The following is a 22,972-nucleotide window of genomic DNA, read 5'->3' on the forward strand; positions in this document are numbered from 1 at the left end:
TTGATATCTTAGTGTTAATTACATATTGCTTCAAGAAATACCCGTGTGAGCTTATAGAATATGGATTGCTTGCCGTGATTATATATATTGTTATATATGTTTGGTGTGATCATATATATCGGAATCTAACTTGATAATTAAGGGTTCTAAATTTATTCTGGAATATATTTTCTTATTTAATCGTTGTATGCTTAAATACTCTGATCTTGATTGTTAGTTTATACACTTTTATTGATCAAGTATTGTGATTACATATGAGGATATTTGTGAAACATAACTATGTTATTGAATCTTTTATTTGATGCACTAAAGATTAGCGCTATTCAGATATAATATAACATGATGATGAAACATAATTACATTTACAAAACTATATAAGCCAATCAATACAAAATAGTAATTCTATATTAGTACACATGCTATAAAAAAAAAAAAATCACAGGTACTTGTGCTATATATAACAATCAGCAATCCATATATAACATCAATACACTTCCATACAAACATAGTATATTATAACATATAACTTCAATCATCACTTGCATACAAAGCATACAAACATATAGCTTCACTATATAAAAATAATCATAACATAAATTAAATTGTGTAAGAAACCGAGAGCCTTTAACAACTCCATATATAACAACTCCATACACATGTGAATATAACAAATTCAATAATGGCAGTCTATATTAATTAATGCTTGAAATTATTGAACTAAAGGATAAAGATTAAACCACAAATACACCTATGCATATATGTATAACATGACAAATGGGCTTACTTTATATAGTTGTGGTGGTGGGGCTGATTATTTTACTTCGAAAGCAACAACAAGTGGTACACAGATAATTAATATTCTTGTTATCTAGCATTTTGTCTATCACAAATAAGCATATGTCAAAACCATAAAGTAATATTCCACAATTCAGTACACATGGATCAAATAAATCATAAAGCCATATCACTATCCAAAAAAGAATTCAAACAGTACACATATAGCCCAATTCCAAATAGGGTTTTAATCATGTTGAGAAACTTTAAACGATTGACAGTAAAAGATGTTCTTTTAGCTGACCACGTTGAACCTTGCGAGGTTCTTGACTGAACCTTGCGAGGTTCTTGGTTGAACCGCTCCCCAAGTTAATGAAAGGGAAGATGATGCTCAAATTGTGAGCGCGATTAAAGTTTGGAATCATTTGAATTCCTTGTGCGTAACTATTTCTTGAATATATGAACATCTTATTTAGCTCTACAAATAAGTCCCAAAAGAAAAGAAAATCAGAGTGAATCTGTTGAAAAATCTTGATTAAATAAACCCTGAGCTACCTTGAGACTTGAATGTTTTGAATTTTCTAATATGCCTAGCTTGTTATGTATCACTCATAAATAAATGGTTTTAGACCATAACGCATATATTTATTAAGTGTTATCTTTTATGTACTTCAAATTGTAACTTATTTGCAGGTAATATAATTTGATTATCTTGCTGAAATATAACTCATTATTTGCTTATCTTATTTGAAGTTTTAGTATGAATCCTGCTGAAATACAACATCAATTAAATGGTAAAGACCTATGTATTGTAGATAGTGGTAACATACACACTATGATCAAATCTAAGAAATATTTCATTGATTTAAATCAAATGAAGGAATTATAAATACTATATCAGGTCTTGCAAAATTGATATAAGGAACGGAAAAGGTAAAAATTCATATTACCAAATGGTACGAATTTTCTGATAAACAATGCCTTATTTTCTCTCAAATCAAAGAGAAATTTGTTAAGTTTCTCTGATATATATCATAATGGATATGATTATCAGTCAATGATAACCGGAAATGAGAAATATCTATGTAGCACCAAAAAGCGCATATGATAAAAAGCGCATATGTTGAAAAGCGCAGTCCATATGATTAAAAGCGCATATGATGAAAAGTGCATGTGATGAAAAGCACAGCGCATATGATTAAAAGAGCATATGGTGAAAATGATATATAATGAAAAGGCACATATGGTGATTAATGAAAAGGCACATATGGTGATTAATGAAAAGCACATATGGTGATTAATGAAAAGCACATATGGTGATTAATGAAAAGCATATTGAGAAAAAATCACCAATGTTTCTTGAAAGAATTCACAGTGATATATATGGGGACATGCAAATTTACATGCTGCGATATTATTTCACATTAGACAAAGTGCAACTCATAAATATTCTCCCCTACAACTTGATTTTGGCCGAGAGCCAAATATTTCCCACCATTAGAACATTTGATTGTGCAGTATATGTTCTAGTTGCACAACCACAACGCACTAAATGAGCTCTCAAAGGAGGATGGGAATATATATATTGTATATAAAACATCTTCAATTATAAGATATATTGAACCCATGACGGGTGATGTTTTTACAGCACGTTTTGCTGATTGTCATTTTAATGAAAAATTGTTCCCTAGATTAGGGGGAGAAATGAAAAATAAATAAAATGATGTTTCATGGTGTGAACATCAATTAAGGTATCTTGATCCTCGCACAAAAGAATGTGAAACGAAAGTTCAAAAATAATGCATATGCAAGAACTTGCAAATCGATTACGTGATGCATTTAAAGATACAAAAAGAGTGACTAAATCATATATAATAGCAGTAAATGCTCCAGCTCGAATTGAAATTCCAAAAGCTGGCAATAATGTCACTCTTGAGTCTTTGCCACGCATGAAACGTGGAAGATCAATTGGTTCCGAAGATAAAAATCCTCGAAAATAAAATCAGCTGATAATGAGGTAAAATAAAGTGTTCAAGAAGAACCAAATATCAATACTCCTTCTGCAGAGGATATTGATAATAAATACATAAATTGCAATAAATTATGCAATATTATGGAACCGAAACGGAATGATAAATATTGATGAGAATTTTTCATATAATGACATCATGAATAAAGATGATGACCTAGAAACAAAATTTGTCATTGAGTGTCAAAATATACATGACTGAGCTCAATTGAAAGGAGCAATACGAGCTGAATTACAATCGCTCAATAAAAGAAAAGTTATCGGATCAATCGTTATCACTTTTAAAGATGTGAAACGTGTGGGATATAAATGAATTTGAATTCGAAAAGGAAATAAGAAAATGAACTTACAAGGTCAAGTCAGACTTGTAACTCAAGATTTCTCTCAAAGACCAAGAATGGATTATGAGAAAAACTTATCCTTCTGTAATAGATGCAATTACTTTTAGATACTTAATCAACGTGGCAGTTTCTTAAAAAATGCATCTCATGGATGTTGTTACTACTTATATATATGGATCACTTAATACTGATATATATATATATATATATATATATATATATATATATATATATATATATATATATATATATATATATATATATATATATATATATATATATATATATATATATATATAATATATACCTAAAGGGTTTAAGGTATCAAAAGCATTTAATCAACCAAGGAAATGTATTCCATTAAATCATAAAGATCTTTATATGGGTTGAACAATCGGGTCGCATGTGGTATACCCGACTAAGTGATTATTTGATAAGAAAAAGGGTATACAAATAATCTTATTTTCACGTGTGTTCTTATTAAGAAAACAATGTTCGAATATGTGATTGTAAGTTGTTTATGTCAATGATCATAACATCATATTAACAAATAAAGAGATCTATGAAATCATTCAACTTCTTAAAAAAAAAAATTAATAAATAAATAAATAAATAAATGATTTGAAATGAAAGATCTTGAAAAACCAAGTATTACATTGGATTGCAAATTAAGTATATGCCTAATGGTTTATTTGTACATCGAACAACTTATACAGAAAAGATGTTAAAACATTTTTAAAGACAAAACCATTGGTTGATATATCACTCAATATTGACACTGATCCATTTCATCCCCGTGAAGATCATGAAGATCTTATTGGATCAGAAGTTTCATATCTTAGTGAATTGAGGCTCTTATGTATCTTACAAATTATACAGAACTGACATTTCTTTTACAGTTAATTTGTTAACAAGGTTCAGCTCAATTCCTTCTAAAAAGACACTGGAATAGGATCAAACACATGTTTTGATACCCTTGAGGAACTACTGATTTATGATTATTTTACTCTAACGATTCAAAACAAGATTTGGTTGGTTATATAGATGCAGGTTATTTATCTGATCCACATAATGCTAAATCTCAAACTGGATATGTATTCCTAAATGGATGTACCGCAATATCATGGCGTTCTCCAAAACAAACACTTGTTGCAACATCATCAAATCATGCCAAAGTGATTGTATTACATGAAGCTACTCGGGAATGTTTTTGGTTGAGATCAATGACACAACTCATTACTGATTCTTGTGAACTAGAACGCGATAAAAGTCCAACAACTATCTATGAAGATAATGCAGCTTGCATAGCACAGATGAAAGAAGAGTATATCAAAAGTGACCGAACAAAACACATACCTCCTAGATTCTTCTCATACACTCAAGATCTCATTAAGAATAACCAGATTGAAATGAGATATGTTCAATCCAGCAAAAACTCTGTTGATATTTTCACCAAAGCACTCCCAACTGCTATTTTCAGAACACACGTTCACAATATTGGCATGAGGCAAGTTCAAAAGATGTGACGACTCAACGATGTCTACTTGAGGGGGAGTCAACTCTATACTGCACTCTTTTTCCCTTGACTAAAGTTTTTATCCCACTGGATTTTTCTTTAGCAAGGTTTTTAACGAGGCAGTACTAGTTGCTCTCTAATAAAATTGTCATCCAAGGGGGAGTGTTATATATGTGCCAATAATTTAACTGGACACAAAAGTCTATAGATGTGGATGAAAAGTCCATAAATGTTGTATTAGTCAATATTGGCTAACAATTTTTTAATACTTGTATAGTGAGAATATGTAGTATATATATTCCCTCTTGAATTAGCAAATAATGTACTCTTGAATATATTTCACATATATATAAACTCTCTCTTTTCTTACTTATACATATAAGTCTCTAATTAGTAAATAAGCCAAGGGTAGTTATAAACTACTAAATTACAACATTAAACAAGTTTTAGTATTAGGACTTATGTGTGGGTATTACTGAAAAGTAGCTAACAATGTTGGTGGATATATCAAAAACAATATTGGATGTATCGTGTACCATTATCTTATCTATGGTCTTAAAAGCATAAACCTAACGAGCCACACCTAACCACTTTGACTTCTAGACTCATCACTACCATCTCTATATCAATTGTAATTTATATACACACTAGATTTATGCCCGTGCGTTGCACGGGGACTCATCCGCAAACATTATTGGTTTTTAAACTTATATATGAAAGAACATTATTATAGGAAAAATGTCAATAGTACTCTTGTGGTTGAATTAGTAAAATATGTTTTTGTAAACAATACACATTAGTAAAATTTTGAAAAATTATAGTAGTTCATACATAGATTGATTACACAACATAAAGTTACGAATTGATATAAACATGATTTGTTGTAAAGTAAACGATGATCCCATTGTAATGGGTGGTGATATATCCACCATCATTTTTACTTCATCCACCATAACTAATGGATTAACATGTTGTACTGTACAATCTATTAATGCACATTTATGATGGATGAAGTAAAAATGAAGTTGGATATATCCATGCCCCATTGTAATACTCTTAGTGTCCTTGAAAGTTTGAATTTATTATAACTTTCAATTAAGCAAACATGTATAAAGATTTTAACCAGCTAATAGTATGATCAATATAGGTTTGCTAAATACCCTTGGATTGTTTGAATCATAAGTACAATAGTTATTGTGAAGCTGCTTTGAACTTGTTACCCAAGTATCCAACCCCTCCATATTGTCGCTATAATTATGTTTTCCTTACTTACCAAATATGCATAAAATGAAGGAACAAATTCAGATTGTGAACCTATTAACACTAAAAATACAAAGCAGGACCCAAAAGATGGTGAATTGGATGTATACGTGAACGTCTAAGACATAGATGAAAGATATATAATACGAACCTGTGCACACAATGTGAAAGAGCTCCACAATACATTGCTTCCCGAGTGTCTATTGATGGCTAAGTTAACAATATATATGAAAATATCAATATTTAGTGGGTAAACAAAAGGATGTGAGCCTTGAAAAGCATAAAAATACTTAATATTTGAGTTGGGCTAATGAATACTGGTCGCCCGACTTACTGACCTTAGGTGCCATCCAACAATAAGACCCTGTCTCTGCTATCATGTATTCACTAATCGTTTCTTCCCTTGCAATAACAAAATCTGTAAGCTTCACTGACTTCTCATTTGGAGTGAGGAGTTTGTTATGAGAATCAACATTTTCAAGAAATATCAATATCAGTGGTTAAATACACATACATCGAGGAATTTTTCCCTTAATGCTTAAAGGTTAAATGTCGAAACGCACATTTTGTCATCTTTAACAACATTCAACATGTAGATTAAGACGAATATATTTCTTAATGTGGCTCGAAAAGTTTGAGAATCAGAGCCATATACACAAATAGGCCATGCCTCTGTAATTCAGTTATAATACCTTGTTAAACATGAACCAACTATTAGTCAAATTGAATATACAACAAAAAAGGAATGATACAAAAGGAATGATACAACTATTGAATACACTATGATGGATGTCGGTCTGATATCTATTCATTTAAATATTACTAAATACTACAAATTTCAAATCATATAAATTGTACTCCTAAGCATCCCCTCGCCAAATATAGCGTGTTTTAACATATAATGTAAACTAAGACTGCGTTTGATAAAACTGAATGATTTAACACTTAATGATTCAGAGCTCTCTGAATAGTTCAAAGGCTCTGAATAATTATTATTCTGATTGAAAATACATTGTTTGATTAGAATCCTGAATCAACACTCTGAATGATATAAAATTACTATTTTAACCTTTGTATCAAATAGTGCTACTGAATAATGAAAATATTATTTCAACCTTATCTCTTTTTTTTTCACGAAAAGGAAGCGGATATTATTTATAAAAGAGGAAGGAAATCTTTCATCAAATTGATAAAAGGCACTTATTACAACAAAATTACAACTTGAAAAGTCCACTCGGTAAAAATATAATTAATAGTCCTCTTGAGTGAATTTTAAACCTTATATATCATTCTAAACTTCCGTCCATTCAATGTCAAGGTGTTATTTCTACCCGTTTAATTCTTTGTGAATCAATCATCATCTAATACCCAAAAAAATTAATGAATAAAAGTACAATTTCATCCTCCAAATTATTTACAACATGTTTAAAATTATGACACTGGTTCATTAGTGAATACCACCTGAGTATATTCTAATCCATATACATCAAGAGCCATCGATTAACATATTATCTATTTGTATTTGGCATAATGTGAATACAACTTGCGATAGTTGGTTCATGAGTGAACCATGACTTAAAACATTTGGTTTAAACCATTACTATCCACAATTAGATATATACAGAGGTGAATTAGAAAAGTAGCAGCTATCACCTTAAAATTAAAACAAATCAATAGTTAGTTTACGGATAGTCAAAACAAAGGGCCCGAGTAATATACAAAACTGACTCGACAAGATCATCCATTCACTCGAAAGACCCGTATCGCAATCTATTTGAACCCGTCTGACCTCGGGCTTTGGAACCACCATAACTTGTAGGCTTTAGTACCAACCAAAGTCTACTAAAATCAAAATCAGCACTTCCATTGAATCACCAACTTGATATACTTAAAGGTATAAAGTTAAAACTCATATCTAAAAATATGAATCTAAAGTCAAAACTCACATAGCTCTTTAAAAGCACAGTCGTTACATTAAAGTAACAACTTTAAAAAAAAAAAAAGAAAAAAGAAAAGAAAAGTAGGGTGTATATACAGGTATGTGCGTGTATGTATATACATGATAATTGAAGAGAAAATAAAAATTAGGGTTATAAAACTCGAGATCAATCTAAATTTACCTGGTGAAAAACTTCAATCGATTTTAAAGAAGGAAGCACATATGTGATGAGCTAGCAGATGCAAAAGAGAAATAAAAAGGGTATTAGAGTAAATATAAATGTACTGGATGGTTCATAATGGGTTTTAGAGGCGAACGATTCAAAGAGTTTTTCTTTTCGTTCAGTACCAATCTCTCATTCAGAGGACATAACAAACAGTCTGAACACTTACTGGTTCAGTGCTCAGCTTCGAATGGTACCATTCAGATGCAACAAACACACCCTAAGTGAACCATTTAATAGAATATTACAAATCTTTGTCATTCGGACCGTAAAGCACCAACCTCTTTTGATTATCCAAATGAAATATATATTGCTTTTCCTTAATGTTAGCAGCTATGTAGTTAGAGGTATATATATATAGATCATCTAAGTCTTGTTACAAATATTTATGTACATAAAAGTAACACTACTCACCTGCATCAGGCTTGGAATCGAAAGATCCATCACCGTTATCAGCCTCATCGTTCTCCAGTACGATTTCGGCATGACTACATTGTTGAAAAATCGTCTAATGCAGACTGAAAGGTCTTTTTAATGATAGTTAAAGATAATGTTTAAAGATGTTTAAAGACATCTATAACCTATTCCATAATTAACCATGTTGTTTAATTTTTTCAGTAATAAAAGGTAACGACAATCACAAAAATGAGCCAACCTATATGATATGAATAAAAAGTTAAATGTTTGTTAGAAGCAAATGCAAATAGTAAATATCTTAGTGATATCAGTATCAGACTAAGTGTCATGTGCATCTTGAATTAACTAATACTTAATTAAACATTATGAACACGGATCATCAAAGCTTTAGTACAGCGGGAAGTGCACAACAAATGAGAGTATAGATAAGTAGCATACCGAAATAAGCAAATGGTACTCAAGCAATTCGAAAAACACCCAGACTGCAGTAGCTCCGCAGGTACACTGACTGATATCTTCTTGTTCATCCATATGGACACATCAGTGGCTACATAAAAGACAGTAAAAATTATTTTTAAAATATTCTTAATTATCAAAGACCCAACAATATATAATATTGTATTATATACTCGTATTACTTTACTATATAGTATATCTCATGTCTCGTTCACACAAATTCATTGAACTAATTTGTCAAACTACAAAGTTATACAAAAACCTGTAAAAACCCTATACATGGAATTGATCGAGTTGAAGAAGAATGTTCATACCAGTTTCAATGTAACACATTTGCAAAAAAAATAAAAAAAATTATACAAAAATCGTCGATCGTTTGGTTGAACCGCCGATGAACTGTAAAACAAAATTTATATCGATGTTGAATCCATCATTTTTGCGGTGATATATTGATGAATATGAATATACCTGAAGATATATTGTATAGATAAAAGAACTACTGAAACTGACCTTGGTCAAAAATTCGATATGTCAGACTGAACTGCGTTAATCAAAACCTTTGTAAAAACCCAGTCGGTGCTAACTGTGACCTGTTAGGTGAAGCCATAATAATGGTGAATTTAAAGATAATAACAATTATGCGTTGACAACAAAATATGTGTTTTGTGGACATACCTTGATAGTGTTCCAATTGAAATATCATAATAACACGTAGTGTCTTCTGTATTTGACATATATTCAATAAACTGACTTGCACATTCAACCCACAGCGTTGACCCAACAATGAAACCACTGTTAATTTATTCGATCAAGTGAAGCATTAGTTTCAAATATGAAGCAAAAAAAGTATCATATTTACATTCATCCATATACAGTCGCCCATATTGCCACCTTCATATTTACTTGTTAATATTATTTTTACAAAGCTAAAATTAATAAGTTAATATTATTTACCAAAAATAATATTACGATTGGTAGTAACATGAGTATGCTGGAAACCATAAACTCTTTGTCCTACAAACAACATAATACACAATTTTAAGAATACTTGAACATTTCAAACAACAAAGCTAATGCATAAAATAACATAATATTAAAAATTGAATAATATGAATATACCTCATTGATAGAAAGCATCTAAATATTTCTCTTCTGAACCTCTAAAAGGACCATGTGAAACAAACTAATTTCAAGAACCACAACCGATATTTATTTACAAAAATGTCAAATAATACAAATACAAATCATCACATAAGTAAAAATCACTATATTAGGAGGAATAAACAAACTCACAAATTAATGGAACGCCAACAAAAGCATATGCTAAATTCAATACAAAAAATACTCTGTGTTATTTGAACCAAAATAATAAACTTTTTAGGAGTATATATACCTGAAATTGAGGATCCAAGACGAAGAGCAATTACACAACCCCTGTCAATATTGTGGTACCAACTGTTTGTAACAATCCAAAAACATGAGTTCTCGAATACAACTTTAAAATTATGGTGACATTTACTAAAATAGATATACATATATTTGCTGATGAACAATTTTTGTGAATTAACAGACCGTTGAATCAAATCATGAGATGTATTAGCATTTACAATGCTTTTATCTGATAACGTGAGTAGTATAGAAACCTAAAATCGATTACCTGAATACTGTAGTGACCCGAACTTTTCCATGTTTATATATATATTAAATGAAATTGTTATTTACATGATTAAGTGTTTCCAACATGTTAAGCAATCAAACTTGTTAAGACTTGATTAATTGAAATAGGTTTCATATAGACAATTGACCACCCAAGTTGACCGGTGATTCACGAACGTTAAAACTTGTAAAAACTATACGATGACAAATATATGGTTATATATATAGTTAACATGATTTTATTATAAGTATGTATCTCATTAGGTATTTTAACAATGAGTTATATACATAAAAATGAGACTATTAATTTAAGAAACTTGAAAACGATATATATAACGATTATCGTTATAACAACGTCTTACTAGGTACATATGAATCATATTAAGATATTGATACACTTGGTTAATTATGTTAAATGATAAGTAAATATATTATTAAGTGTATTAACAATGAAATACATATGTAAAAATAAGACTACTAACTTAATGATTTCGAAACGAGACATATAGGTAACGATTATCGTTGTAACGACATTTAACTGTATATATATCATACTAAGATATATTATATATCATAATATCATGATAATATAACAATTTAACATCTCATTTGTTATAATAAACAATGGGTTAACAACATTCAATAAGATCGTTAACCTAAAGGTTTCAAAACAACATTTACATGTAACGACTAACGATGACTTAACGACTCAGTTAAAATGTATATACATGTAGTGTTTTAATATGTATTCATACACTTTTTAAAGACTTCAATACACTTATCAAAATACTTCTACTTAACAAAAATGCTTACAATTACATCCTCGTTCAGTTTCATCAACAATTCTACTCATATGCACCCGTATTCGTACTCGTACAATACACAGCTTTTAGATGTATGTACTATTGGTATATACACTCCAATGATCAGCTCTTAGCAGCCCATGTAAGTCACCTAACACATTTGGGAACCATCATTTGGCAACTAGCATGAAATATCTCATAAAATTACAAAAATATGAGTAATCATTCATGACTTATTTACATGAAAACAAAATTACATATCCTTTATATCTAATCCATACACCAACGACCAAAAACACCTACAAACACTTTCATTCTTCAATTTTCTTCATCTAATTGATCTCTCTCAATTTCTATCTTCAAGTTCTAAGTGTTCTTCATAAATTCCAAAAGTTCTAGTTTCATAAAATCAAGAATACTTCCAAGATTGCAAGTTTACTTCCAAGTTTTCTAAATCCATTCCAAGTAATCATCCAAGATCAAGAAACCTTTGTTACTTACAGTAGTTTATCTTTCTAATTCAAGGTAATAATCATATTCAAACTTTAATTCATTTTCTATAACTATAACAATCTTATTTCGAGTGGAAATCTTACTTGAAATTGTTTTCGTGTCATGATTTTGCTTCAAGAACTTTCAAGCCATCCAAGGATCCTTTGAAGCTAGATTCATTTTTCTCATTTAAAGTAGGATTATTCAAGGAACTTGAGGTAGTAATGATGTTCATAACATCATTCGATTCATACATAAAAAGCTGTCTTATTCAACGTTATAAACTTGTAATCACTAGAACATAGTTTAGTTAATTCTAAACTTGTTCACAAATAAAGTTAATTCTTCTAACTAGACTTTTAAAATCAACTAAACACATGTTCTATATCTATATTATATGCTAACTTAATGATTTAAAACCCGGAAACACGATAAACACCATAAAACTGGATATACACCGTCGTAGTAAAACCGGGGGCTGTTTTGGTTGGGATAATTAAAAGTTAAGAAGAACTTTGATTTAAAAGCTATACTTCTGGAAAAATGATTTTTCTTATGAACATAAAACTATATCCAAAAATCATGGTTAAACTCAAAGTGAAAGTATGTTTTTCAAAATGGTCATCAAGATGTCGTTCTTTTGACGGAAATGACTACCTCTTTCAAAAATGACTTGTAACTTTTATGTCCGCCTATAAACTTATACTTTTTCTATTTAGATTCATAAAGTTAAGTTCAATACGAAACCGTGACCACTGGAATCACTCAAAACGGATTAGAAACGAAGAAATGACGAGTAAAACAAGATTGATAAAAACTACTCATTTTACCTACGTGAAAGTTAGTAATAAATCTATTCCAACCATAACCTAATCAACTTATATCGTATATTATGTAATCTTGAGATACCATAGACACGTATACAATGTTTCGACCTATCATGTCGACCCAACTATATATATATTGCGGAACAACCATAGACACTCTATATGTGAATGTTGGAGTTAGCTATACAGGGTTGAGGTTGATTCCAAAATATATATATATAGTTTGAGTTGTGATCAATACTGAGATACGTATACACTGGGTCGTGGATTGATTCAAGATAATATTTATCGATTTATTTCTGTACATCTAACTGTGGACAACTAGTTGTAGGTTACTAACGAGGACAGCTGACTTAATAAACTTAAAACATCAAAATATATTAAAAGTGTTGTAAATATATTTTGAACATACTTTGATATATATATGTATATATTGTTATAGGTTCGTGAATCAACCAGTGGCCAAGTCTTACTTCCCGACGAAGTAAAAATCTGTGAAAGTGAGTTATAGTCCCACTTTTAAAATCTAATATTTTTGGGATGAGAATACATGCAGGTTTTATAAATGATTTACAAAATAGACACAAGTACGTGAAACTACATTCTATGGTTGAATTATCGAAATCGAATATGCCCCTTTTTATTAAGTCTGGTAATCTAAGAATTAGAGAACAGACACCCTAATTGACGCGAATCCTAAAGATAGATCTATTGGGCCTAACAAACCCCATCCAAAGTACCGGGTGCTTTAGTACTTCGAAATTTATATCATATCCGAATGGTGTCCCGGAATGATGGGGATATTCTTATATATGCATCTTGTTAATGTCGGTTACCAGGTGTTCACCATATGAATGATTTTTATCTCTATGTATGGGATGCGTATTGAAATATGAAATCTTGTGGTCTATTGTTACGATTTGATATATATAGGTTAAACCTATAACTCACCAACATTTTTGTTGACGTTTAAAGCATGTTTATTCTCAGGTGAATACTAAGAGCTTCCGCTGTCGCATACTAAAATAAGGACAAGATTTGGAGTCCATGTTTGTATGATATTGTGTAAAAACTGCATTCAAGAAACTGATTTCGATGTAACATATTTGTATTGTAAACCATTATGTAATGGTCGTGTGTAAACAGGATATTTTAGATTATCATTATTTGATAATCTACGTAAAGCTTTTTAAACCTTTATTTATGAAATAAAGGTTATGGTTTGTTTTAAAATGAATGCAGTGTTTGAAAAACGTCTCATATAGAGGTCAAAACCTCGCAACGAAATCAATTAATATGGAACGTTTTTAATCAATAAGAACGGGACATTTCAAATACACCCCAAATCATCCCAATTAACATCGATGCCTACTCAGGGTTGATGAACGACGATTTAATTTATCGATCTTTTTGAATGAGATTTGATCGGTGGCGTATGAAATCGAAGGTAACCCTAATTTAGTGAGGAGAGCGACGGTTTGAAGAGAGAGAAAAATAGGTTTGATTTAATCCGTGTGTGATTGATTAGGGACACGCGTCAGCTATACAAAATTAACCAATTTTTTTATTCAAAATTCTGATAAAAAAAGAATTTGATGAGGAGGAATCTGGTTGCGGCACGTGAAATTAACTTACCCGATTAGTAAGATAGAAGATTCGAATCCATTTCATTTTCACCATCAAACAGACCACAAAACCTTTAATAACACATCTACATCTACATCTACATCTACTACGTCTACATCATTATCATTATTCATTATCATGTTATAAAATATCTAGATTGTGTTATAAAATATCTAGATTGGATGTTAATTTTATTATTATTATATTTTTTGCATAGTAATATTTTATACTATAAATAGACATGTATGGTAACCATTTAAGGTGTACCATTTCTCTTGAAATATCAATATCAATATTTCTTCTCTCTTTCTTCTCTTTTTTCTCTCTCTTTGTTCTTATAACCATTAAAGGTAGTTATAAGTCTACTAAATTATAACACGTTATCAGCACGAGTTAATTAAATTGAACTCACCGTGTCTACATGTAAATTTATTAGCATTGATGTATAGTAATATTGAGGCTGTCATTATTTATAAATAATGGCTCCATGATATCATGTAATCCGTGAGTCACCGTATTGGGAAAAAGGAGTTGAACATCATTTTCAGTTTTAGTCGTATGAACTTACTTTTTAATTGGTGGATCCATTTATATGAGTGGATACACTTTTCTCGATTTAGGATGTAGATCATAAAACATAGATGATTTAATCATGATAATATTTTTATCCACACCCACAAATTACACCCTTTTTCCATTACGATACTTACATATGCAGCGAAAACTTACGTAGATATCAAATGAGGCAATTTTACAGTGGGAACACGAGGCATATTGTACAGGTCCCACGGATGGCGCCAAATGATCAAGCCAAAACTGACATGAGTGCAACTTGTGAGGGAACTGCCTCTTTACACTCCGGATCAAACGATCACGAGTCACTAATCAAGGTATGAAATTATTAATAATTTTCAGACTCAGACATATGAAATTTTGGACTACTAACATTTTGAACTACTAATTTTTATTAAGTTCTTAGTGCATATGCATTATTTTTGAACTTTCGTTTCACATTCTTTTGTGCGAGTTCAATATACCTTAATTGATGTTCACATCATGAAGCATCATTTTTTTTTTATTTCTCCCCCTAATCTAGGGAACAATATTTTATTAAAATGATATTCGAGAATATGTTGTTGAGCGCCCAGTAACTATACTTAACAGACGTTTTCCGTGCATATTCCCTTTTCAAAGTTATCGCTACACCATACCAAATGTAGTAAAACGAAGTACTAAACACCCGTTATGAACTAGTGCTAACTAGCCCGAGTGGGGTTGTCAAACCCAATAGATCTATCATTAGGATTCGCGCTTACATGTTAACCACATGTAACAAATAGTTACCAGACTATTAGGGATATATACAAAGGTACAACTCAACATAGAATATATATTTAAGTACTTGTGTCTATTTCGAAAAACAAAAGATGCATGTATTCTCATCCCAAAATATTTTGTAATGACCCGAAAATTTGCGACTAAATTTAAACTTAATCTTTAAAGGATTAATGATTTCGACACGATAAACAAAGTCTGTAAAACTGAATCTCAAAATTTTTGAACTATTCAAGTACCCTTCGATTTTCTCAACGATTCGCGAACAATTATATGTAAATAGATACATATATATACTATAACTTGAAAACGTAACAAAGTTTTCATTGCATAATACCGTACATTAAACTTATTGGTTTATATATCTAATTGAATATATATGATTTCAAGTTATTTAGTAAACGATAGTAACATTCGATTATTGATTTGATTGATATTTAGATAAGTTAACTAAAACGTTTAAGATGAACCAGTAAAACACTAATTTGATAAAGTATTTTCAAATTGCTACAGTACCCAAAATGCTACAGTATTTTCGAAAATCACTATTTGCTACAGTAAAATTTACTTTGCTACAGTGAATTGCTACAGTAAAAATTGACTTTGCTACAGTAACTTTGCTACAGTAAACCACTATTTTAAAAATGTATTTTAACAAATAGTGAGACGATGATTTATAGAAGTAAATGACCAAAATACTCGAAAGTTTAAGATATACTTTGAGTGGTATAGTTTAGGAATAATTTAAGGCTATATTTTAACAAAGGTACGAGTCACGAAATGTAAAATGCAAGTTTTCTCAGCGTACGAAAGGACATTCGAGAAACCGGAACCGGGACATAAGTCAAGTAACAACGTACGACTTATCGGAACAAAAGTTACAAGTTAACTATGCACGTAAATATAATATAATATATAAATAATTATATAAATTAAATATAATATATATTATATTTAAATATGTCGACAAACTAAAATACAAAACAATGTGAGCTGTCCCTGGTCCTCATGCGAGTCGCATGGCCAGAAGGCCATTTCCATGCGAGTCGCATGACTCCAGATTTCAGGCCAGGTTCTATAAATTGCAGTTTTTGGCTCGAGATAATCACACACATACACAAATATAGATATACTCCGTAATATTATTTATTATTATTATTATTATTATTATTATTATTATTATTATTATTATTATTATTATTATTATTATTAATAAGATTATTATTAATCTTATTATTTTTATTATTAATGTTATTATTTTTGCGATACAAAAATAATAATGTACATAAAATATTACGACGGAGTGCTGTCCAAGTAATTTTCAAAACGTGTTTCCAAGCGAGCTAGAGCTAAGGAAAATATGGGTTATTACCAAGGAAATTATGGGTAATGTTCGAGGGTATTTTTGTGAATCAAACCTCGTGTTTATCATCTCCGATGCGTCTACGTGCTTTTCTACAATATTGTATATCAATATTAAATAGTGAGTTTCATAAGATCCCTTTTACTCTCTACATTTTTGGGCTGAGAATACATGCACTTTATTTTAAACGCAATGGATACAAGTACATACTAAATTCTACACCGAGTTTGAACCGAAAATCCCTTAGCTTTGGTAACTAGTAACTGCCGGTTATAAGAACTGGTGGGCGCGAGTAGTATTATATGGATCCATAGGGCTTGACATCCCCGTCCGAGCTAGAGCGCTAGCCTTTTAACGGACGTATGCTATTTGAGAAGCGTACACGTTGGTTTGCGTGTATTATTAAGATGATTATACAAAGGGTACAAATTATATAAGCGTTAAAGTTTAGTTACCAGGGTGCTCTGTTATGTAGAATCTATTGATAAACGTTTCTGGATTAAACAACTGAAATCTTGTGATCCACCTTTATATACAGATTATGAGCAACATTAAAACTATGAACTCACCAACCTTTGTGTTGACACTTGTTAGCATGTTTATTCTCAGGTTTCCTAGAAGTCTTCCGCTGTTTGCTTAGATGTTAAACAAGCTATGTGCATGGAGTCTTGCATGACATATTTTTCAAGGAGACGTTGCATTTACCAAATCATCACCATGTATCTTATTTTGACTGCATTGTCAACAGAAATGATGTTGTAAACTATTATTTATGGTGATTGTCTATATGTAGAAATCATCAGATGTCGAAAACCTTTGATTTAAATATTCATTTATGGTGTGCCTTTTCAAAAGAATGCAATGTTTATAAAACGTATTATATAGAGGTCAAATACCTCGCAATGAAATCAATGAATGACGTGTTCGTCCATATGGATTTGGAGCGATCGTCACATATTTAAAGTTTAAAAGGGGACTATATACTCACTCCAAAGCCCGTATTTCCTCCCTGGTCTATAGAGATCCAACCACCGTATCCTACTTATAACCCAGCTGAAGCATTTTATAACACATACGGTTATGCATTGAACCCCTACTGGTATCAGTATCAACCCTAGTTTATTTTGTTTTATTTATTTTATTTTTGTAATGTTACTACATTTAACACTTATGTTGATATTGTAATAGTTTTTATAATTTTCTAACTTTTATTATTAGATTTTAATAATTTTTGAATGTGGGGTAATATACCAAACTTCAAAAATATGTATATATGTTTGCAGTTTATCTTATGTACACAACAGGGTAAAACAACGCATTTTCAAAGACTGGCATTAAGTTCAGCAAAAGCAACTAATTTTGACGACAAGATGAAAAATAAATGTGATGTAACAACAAGACGGAATGAACAAATGATATGCACCATTTTTCTCTTGAAATATCAATATCAATATTTCTTCTCTCCTTCTTCTCTCTTTTTCTCTCTTTGTTCTTATAACCATTAAAGGTAGTTATAAGCAGCAGATTTTTTTTAAATCAAATAACTGGAAATTTGGATTATTTTTTTTATTATTTTTAAAAAAAAAAAATCCAATTGAACCCTTGTTCGTTGAAACAATTTGACTATCTTTTTAACTCCCCATTATTAAACGGGTCATTTTGATGCACACTCTTTAAAAAAAAAATTTGTTTTTTAAGTTTTATTATTCAACCTCCTTTTTTCAACGGTCACGTTTTTAACAAAACATTTGACAAGTTTGGAAAAAAATTTTGTTTTTACTTTGCTTTCCCCCTTTCTGTAAAATTCATTTAAACACTTTCTTTGTTTTAAAAAAAAACTTCCTTTTTTTACGTTACCCGTAAATTATAAATATATAAAAAAAAACCTTTTGTTTAAAAAAAAACTTTCTAGTTTTTAAAAGGCCACTTGACTAATTTTTTTTAATTCTTTCACAACACCCGATATCGTGATCGTGATCTTTCACCAAAGCAAGAGATATTCTTGATAAACTAAACACTGACTCGTGTTTGGAATTGTCGGCCACAAAAAAAATTCATTTGATGAAAGTATATTTTTTTTAATTATAGAAGGAGACCACTTCATTTTCAATACTTCATTTTTGACAAAAGCTACTCCATTTTACCATTTTTTTTTTTTTTCTTATTTTAACTTTTAAGATTTACTTTTAATAAAAACACAAACTACTTTTTTTATTTTAACTTTTAAGATTTACCTTTTAATAAAAATACAAACAACTTTTTGTATTTTAACTTTTAAAATTTACTTTTAATAAAAATACAAACTACTTTTTGTATTTTAACTTTTAAGATTTACTTTTAATAAAAGTACAAACTACTTTTTCTTATTTTAACTTTTAAGATTATAAATTTAAGAATAAACATTAGTATGCATGAAATAAATAATGATTAATTGCATAAGTAATCATAAATGTTAGATAACATATAAAGACCTCATCATATTCGTATTGATCGGAATTAATCTCGACCCATGGTACCGTGTTGTCAAATGACGTGTTGCGTACATAAAGTACCGTGTTGTCAAATGACGTGTTGCGTACAATCATGAGGTCTTATTAACATAAATATAAATGTTAGTGAAGTTAATAAGAGTTAGATTACAGAAAATATAATTCAGGCGGTATAACCGGCCATATATAACTTAAATAACATAAATATAAATGTTAGTGAAGTTAATAAGAGTTAGATTACAGAAAATATAATTCAGGCGGTATAACCGACCATATATAACTTAAATAACATAAATATAAATGTTAGTGAAGTTAATAAAAGTTAGTAAACATAAATGATAGTTAGGCGACAGTGTCGATCATATATAATTTAGGTGGCAGAGCCAACCATATAATAAGAACAATACAAATGCACTAAAAGTCTAAAAGATAAATGCTCTTATAGGGACCAAATGTTCACAATAATTGCCTAAGCTAGATATGAAACAAATAGTTCATCAAGAAAAAAAATATGCATCTAAAGCTTCTACTGAAAATTAATGTGCAAGGTACAACATATAACTATATGTTCAAATTCATTTGAGCCTTCGGAGTCACAAGTATATGATGTATATATATTACTCAATTAACAAAATAGTAAATCGAAATTAATTCATATGAATAGTAAAACGAAATTAATTAAATTACTATTCACATAAAAAGCGCATATGATGAAAAACGCATATGATGAAAAGCGCAGCGCATATGATAAGCGCATATGATAAAAAGCGAATATGATGAAAAGCGCAGCGCATATGATGAAACGCGCATATGATTAAAAACGCATATGGTGAAAAACACAGCGCATATGATTAAAAGCGTATATGGTGAGAAGGATATATGATGAAAAAGCACATATGGTGATTTATGAAAGAAAAAAAAAACACATATGGTGATTAGTGGAAAGCACATATGGTGATTAATGAAAAGTATATTGTGAAAAAGAATCACAAATGTTTCTTGAAAGAATTCAAGGTAAGATATATGAACCAATTCATCCATCATGTGAACCATTTTGATATTTCATGGTTCTAATAGACGCATCTAGCGGATGGTCTCATATTTGTATGTTATCAAGCCGTAATATGGTTTTTGCAAAGTTTCTTGCACAAATTATTAAATTGAGAACACATTATTCTGATTACACCATTAAAAGGATGAGACTTGATAATGCTGGTGAGTTAACATCTCAAGCATTTAATGATCATTATATATCTACAGGGATTGTTGTTGAACATCCAGTTGCTCATGTGCATACACAAAATTGGTTTAGCTAAATCAATAGATAAACGCTTGCAGCTAATAACTAGACAATTGATAATAAGTACAAAACTCTCAATATTTATATGTGGACATGTAAATTTACATGCTGCGACATTAATTCGCATTATGCCATGTGGAAGTCATAAATATTTTCACTTACTACTTGATTTTGGCCAAGAGCCAAATATTTTCCACCTTAGAACATTGGTTGTGCAATGTATGTTCCAATTATATCACCACTACACAATAAAATGGTTTTTCAAAGAAAGATGGTAATATATTTTGGATATAAAACATCTTCAATCATAAGATATACTAAACCCATGATGGGTGATATTTTTACAGCACGTTTTGCTTATTATCATTTTAATAAAACATTGTTCCCTAGATTAGGGGGAGAAATAAAAAAAAAATGATGCTTCATGATGTGAACATCAATTAAGGTATATTGAACTCGCACAAAAGAATGTGAAACGAAAGTTCAAAAATAATGCATATGCAAGATCTTGCAAATTAATTACTTTATGCATTTACAGATATAAAAAGAAGTGACTAAATCATATATACCAGCGGTAAATGCTCCAGCTCGAATTGAAATTCCAAAAGCTGGCAATAATGTCACTATTGAGTCTTTGCCACGCATCAAACGTGGAAGATCAATTGGTTCCGAAGATAAAAATCCTCGAAAAAGAAAATCAGCTGATAATGAGGTAAAAGAAAGTGTTCAAGAAGAACCACAAATCAATATTCCTTCTGCAGAGGATATTGATAAATGAAAATACTAAAATTGCGATAAATTATGCAATATTATTTAACCGAAATAAAATTAAAATCTCTATGAGATATTTTCATATAATGTTACAATGACATCATGAATAAAGATGATGATCTGGAACTAAAATCTGTCATTGAATATACAAAATGGACATGATTGAGCTCAATGGAAAGGAGCAATACGAGCTGAATTAGAATCGCTCGATAAAAGAAAAGTTTTCGGATCAATCGTTATCACTTTTAAAGATGTGAAACGTATGAGATACAAATGAATTTTTATCCGAAAAGAAATGTGCAAATGAAGTTACAAGGCAAAACTAGACTTGTAACTCAATATTTCCCACAAAGACCAGAAATGAATTAGGAGGAAAACTTATCCTCCTGTAATGGATACAATTATTTATTAGATACTTAATTAACCTGGTAGTTATTTAAATGCATCTCATGAATGTTGTTACTACTTATCTGTATGGATCACTTAATAGTGATATATATATATATAAATATACCTAAAGGGTTAAGGTATCATAAGCATTTTATAAAACCCAAGGGAATATATTCCATTAAATCACAAAGATTTCTAAATGGGTTTATACAAACGGGACGTATGTGGTATAACCGATTAAATGACTACTAAATAAAAAAAAAGGGTATAAACTTATTTTGCACGTATGTTTTATAAAAACAATGTTCGGATATCTGATCGTAGTTGTTTATGTCAATGTTCTTAACATCATATGAACAGATAAATAAATCTATGAAATTATTCAACTTCTAAAGAATTATTTTTTGAAATAAAAGATCTTGAAAAAACCAAGTATTACCTTGGATTGCAAATTGAGCATATGCCTAATGGTCTACTTGTACATCAAACAACTTATACTGAAAAGATTTTAAAACATTTTTTAAAGATAAAACCAATTGGTTGTTAGATCACTCAATATTGACACTGATCCATTTCATCCCCGTGAAGATCATGAAGATATTAACGAATCAGAAGTTCCATATATTAGTGCAATTGGGGCTGTTATGTATCTTACAAATTGTACAAGACCTGATATTTCTTTTGTAGTTAATTTGTTGACAAGGTTCAACTCAGCCCATACAAAAAGACATTGGAATGGGTCAAACACATATTTTGATACCCCTGAGAAACTGCTGATTTAAAATTATTGCATTCTAACGTTTCAAAACAAGATTTGGTTGATTATGTATATGCAGGTCATTCATCAAATCCTCATAAAGATAAATCTCAAACTCGATATGTATTCCTAAATGGAGGTACCACAAAATCATGACGTTCTTAAAACAAACACTTGTTGCAACATCATCAAATCATGACGAAATGAT

At 30.2% G+C, this 22,972-nt stretch overlaps 1 long non-coding RNA gene across 1 annotated transcript; it reads right to left on the reverse strand.

The window, feature by feature from the left end:
* Nucleotides 1-7,513: 7,513 nt before the first annotated feature.
* LOC139904558 (uncharacterized) lies at nt 7,514-8,646 on the reverse strand. The gene is made up of 3 exons (XR_011778883.1): nt 8,497-8,646; nt 8,041-8,091; nt 7,514-7,762 (listed from the first exon to the last, which is right to left on the reverse strand). It is a non-coding gene; the product is annotated as an uncharacterized lncRNA (long non-coding RNA).
* Nucleotides 8,647-22,972: the final 14,326 nt, after the last annotated feature.

The sequence above is a fragment of the Rutidosis leptorrhynchoides genome, chromosome 4 (genome assembly GCF_046630445.1).
Source record: "Rutidosis leptorrhynchoides isolate AG116_Rl617_1_P2 chromosome 4, CSIRO_AGI_Rlap_v1, whole genome shotgun sequence".
Classification (NCBI taxonomy): domain Eukaryota; kingdom Viridiplantae; phylum Streptophyta; class Magnoliopsida; order Asterales; family Asteraceae; genus Rutidosis; species Rutidosis leptorrhynchoides.